The 4,408-nt window shown below is 54.6% G+C and overlaps 1 pseudogene; it reads right to left on the reverse strand.

Moving 5' to 3' along the window:
* Positions 1-1,028: 1,028 nt before the first annotated feature.
* On the reverse strand, positions 1,029-3,060 carry LOC144097053 (glutamate--cysteine ligase catalytic subunit pseudogene; annotated as a pseudogene).
* Between the last annotated feature and the right edge of the window lie 1,348 nt (positions 3,061-4,408).

Here is a 4,408-nt window from a genome sequence, read left to right on the forward strand (position 1 = left end):
ATTTTGCTGAAAGGGTAGGCTGCATGGCTGCAACGGGGGCTGCAATGCTTGAGGCAACGATGATGGCCGACGTAGACCATGATCAAGAGAAAGATAATTTGTTTTTCCATTCTTTTATCCTCAGCCACTAAGAATCAAAGAGGCTCTGCTGCGGTGCACACGGGAAAACGGTCAAAGTGAAGAACAGCAAAGAAGTAGGTCGAGGGCCGAAAGCCGGGACCTCTCAATTATTTCTCTCGGCAAGTGCAGAAAGTTTGACTTGCGAGCATAACCAGTGCTGTGAAATGATGCGTGTCGTTGACAAATGACGGTGGTACGTGCCTGCTACCACTTGCAGTGCTTACACTGCCGACGAAGTTCATGTGTTACGCCGCATTGCGCGCCGATGCCGTAAGAGAGAAAAAGATCAATTTCTCACTGAACGCAAGGCCTGTTCGGTTGTTGAGTGTTCGATCAAAAAGATGGAGCTAGGAAGTATAGGCAAAAAGCGAAGAAAGGGGGCCCCCTAGCGGCCACTCGCGGGTAATCAGCAATGTATTTATTCAAGAAAAGGATAGACTGTATCCTGTTTACGGAAACGTTGAATATTGAGCAATAAAATGTACGAAACTTTCGTGAACGCAGGGATATATTGAAGAGAAATTATTTGCACGCCCTGATACTCCCTATTATACTGCAGCAGGTCAGCTGATAGCGCGTACAAATAAAAAGGCGTCTGACGTTCTTTGACATTGTCATTTGGTCAATGCTGAAGAGAGCTAGAGGAAATGTGTCGTGTGAATTTGCACGCGAGCAGTGTAATTCCGAAATCACACGTGCATGGCGCCTCGCTCTGCACGGCAAGAGTTTTGATCGACAAATCAGCTGTCTACCTCTTGCTTGATACATTTACGCCCCTTTTGCAGCAATTATGGGCGCAGGCGGTAAATTTGTTACGTGTGCTTACACAAAACACAGCAAGTGAGAACATCCACAGAAATTGCAGTAATAACTCCGTCAATTAATCCGCACATTTTCTTATTGCTTTCGTTAGTAAATAAAGTTTTGCCCGTTCCTTCCCGCAATTAGTTCGTTCATAATAGTCCGCACTTTTCAATGGGCGCCTAGTAACTCAGCTAGAGAGCGACGACGCCGAACTGCGTCGGGCCCGCTGCTGCTCGTCGTAGTCGCGAGAAGGCGACGACGTCCCCGACGTGGTCAGAGAGCCGGGAGGCGTCGCCGTCGTCCTCGAAGCCGGCGTGCCGATCAGCTCGGGGCAGCACCAGAAGTTGTGCTGCAGTCGGTTTATGCGGCCCACGAGGTCGTACGCGATGCCCTCGCTCACCACGGAGTCCTTCTTGTACTCCGGGTGGGAGGTGACGAACCGGCGAATCCAGCGCGCCGCGGTCATCAGCTGACCGGAGGCGCGCCTCTCGATGAGGCCCAGGTACTGCTCCACGGTGCACCGGGTGTTCACGTCCACTTCCTCGACGCTGTTCAAGAAGGTGCGAACCAAGGGCACCAGGCCCGGGTAGCCCACGCTGCTTTTGCCGTTCACTATCTCGCCCACGGTCATCCGCACTGCGCTCGGCTCCGTGGCCCCCTGCGAAGACGAAGAAGCCAGGTCCTCGCGGAACCAGAACGTCTCGTTCAAGACTGCGTCCACTTTCTGGGCGATGTGCATGTTCTCGTCCACTTTGGAGATTGGGATCACGAGGTCCAGGTCGAAGGTCAGGATGGCCCGCGTGAGGAGCACGAGGAACACAACGTAGGCCGCGTTCTCGAACTCGGTCATATTCAGCTCCATAGGCCGGAACTCGACGCGCCATCCAATGTCCGTGTTGGGTGGCGGCGGCTTGAAGCGCAGCGAGTGCCAGCTCGTAGACTGGAGGTTCTCGAAGTGGTCGTAGTCGTTGTCCTCACCGTCCCGTAGCTTCTCCGCAAAAAGCGACAGCGAGTCCTTGGCGAAGACGTGCGACAGGTGCATGGCGAGACCGTGGCCGACGCCCTCGGAGCGCAAGAGCCGGTAGACTTCAGCGTTGTGGGCGAGCGGCACGTCGTTAAAGCGCTCGTTGTCGGCGCAGATAAAGCAGGGGATGCTGGAGTAGCGCGGCCGCACCGTGGACATCTCGGCGTCTGTCCGGTCGTCGACAGACATTGCGATGACGTCGAACCGGCAGTCCCTGTCCACCAGGTAGCCGCGGAATACGGGGCTGCTCGCGCCTAGCGCAAGCATCACGGGGCACACGTTGGCCAGCTGGTCGTACAGCCTCATAGCCTCGGCCATATCGCACGCCTGCAGGGTCACCTGGAGGCAGCAGTTGCCCATGCCGAACCCCATGGCGTCCATGTACACGTGGTCGGGCAGAGCGGCGCTCAGGGCCTCGTCGTCCGCGCCCAGCCTGGTGAGGTCCTCGACGAAGGGCTGCGGCGTGTTCACGTCCCGGAAGATGGGCACATTGATGACGACTCGCTTGCCGCGCCGCATACGGATGTTGCGGGCGAGCGTAGCGAAGCGCGGGTGCGATGGGTAGATCATCTGCTCTGGCACGAACAGCGACGGCATGAACACCGAGTCCAGTGAGGGCTCGTACGAGGGATGGGTGAACGCGCCGCAACCGAGCCTCGGGAACACGGTCATGCACATGATCTCTTCGCCGGGACCCAGCAGTGAGCTCACCTCGGCGCGCCGCTTGCGCATGTTGCATTCGACGACATTGCAGTGCGCAATGGTGTCCCCGTATGGCAGCACGGGGACAGCCTCCATGGCGTACGCGCCGAACTCGGGGTGCCAGGAGCAGAGGCCCGCAGTGGCGGGCGTCTGCAGCTCGCGCTCGTTCAGCTGGCGGATCATCTCAGCGCCCCGCAAGAGTAGCTGGACGCGGCGGCGGTCGTGGTCGAAGCGCACCAGCATGTACTCGACCTCGTCGCCCCAGAGCAGCCTGTCGTTGCGGCGGTGGCGCGTCTCGTGGTACAGCTTGATGAACTGCAGGATGCCGCGGCGCCGGACGTACTCGCAGCGACGCTTCGTTTCCTCCCAGGAGAGCGGCGTACCTTCGGACAGAAGACCCATGACGCGGACTGGGCGGCTCGCGTACCTGTTCGTCGCGCGGGTCTCCTGACATCTGCATCTTCGTTGTCATCCGTCGTGAACGTTGCACGCTGGAGCATGAAATGATGATAATGAGGAGGAGGAGGATGATGATGTCTTCAGGCTTAATGGCACATGCCCACGGCGGGGGACTGGGCAGCGTGCATAAGCAACTACTAAAATTCGTCTTCTTTGAAACCGTTCGATACTGTTGCGTAGAATCAGTGCAGTAAGTTTCAGTGGCGAGCCGAGGAGATTAGGGGAGGCTCCTGGGGCTCAAATCCCCCTTTCCCACTCCCTTGAAATAAAATCGACAATATGGCGCCCCCGTGTCCCTGCTCGGACTAGTTCTCATTATATTCGCTGGTCGGCTAAGGTAATTCTTGTCGGAGGAACGAAGCAAGAAGGAATTTAAGATAATGCTCATAGTTGTGGAAACAAACAAGCGGGGGGGGGGGGGGGGGGGGAGAAGATGCCTGAGACAAGTTTCGGAACCAAGCAAAAGGAAATAAGGAAACTAATGGGAAAGGAGAAATGAGAAATTGGTGCTAGCGACCATGACCTGCACAGCGTGAGACAAATACCTGAACGCGTGCGTGTGTATGAGCCATGGAAGCGTTCCTGAAGGTTAACACATTCGGTAGATTCTGCTTCGCAGCGCGAAACGTTATGAGCGACAGAGACTCCATATGAATGTCTTCAAAGCGTCGGTGACTTTAATGCTTCTGCTAGGCACATATACCAACGGCACTACAGAAGACGACCAAAATAAATAAAAAGCTGTAATTGCGGACCTCGAGCGCAATGGCTAAAACATCATCCTTTAGTAGCCACGTCACGCGCCCGGTAGGGTCACTCTCTTTCGCTGTGTTCCTCAGAAATATTTTCGCTGTGGTCTCTCCTCTCACCCACCCTTATTTCACGTGGACACCAAACCCTTCTGTCCCCGCTATTAGTCGTGTGCGCTAAAAGGATTGTCAAGCAACTTCCGAGTGTTCTTAAAAAGCAGGGTATGGAGACCTATGCGTGGAAGCATTAGCGTTCATTTAAGTGTTAAACGGGAGCTAGCCCTAATTTAAACTGCCTCAATTTCAGTGACAAATAAAGTCAGTGGCCAGTGGTAAATAAAGACTAAACGTCTACTGCGGAGCAGAATTGTTTACCACATTTTATATATTTTTTGCATTAGGCAGGACTACAAGAGGCACATTGTCAGCAGCTTGTACCAGTAATAACGTTAGGCTGCGTACCCAACATTATGTTTTAAACTATAAGGAAGCTTTGGTGCTTTAGTTGTCTGATATTTGCATGTAGCTCCTGCTAGTAGACTACTTGAGC

The sequence above is a fragment of the Amblyomma americanum genome, chromosome 7 (assembly GCF_052857255.1).
Source record: "Amblyomma americanum isolate KBUSLIRL-KWMA chromosome 7, ASM5285725v1, whole genome shotgun sequence".
NCBI classification, from domain to species: Eukaryota; Metazoa; Arthropoda; class Arachnida; order Ixodida; family Ixodidae; genus Amblyomma; species Amblyomma americanum.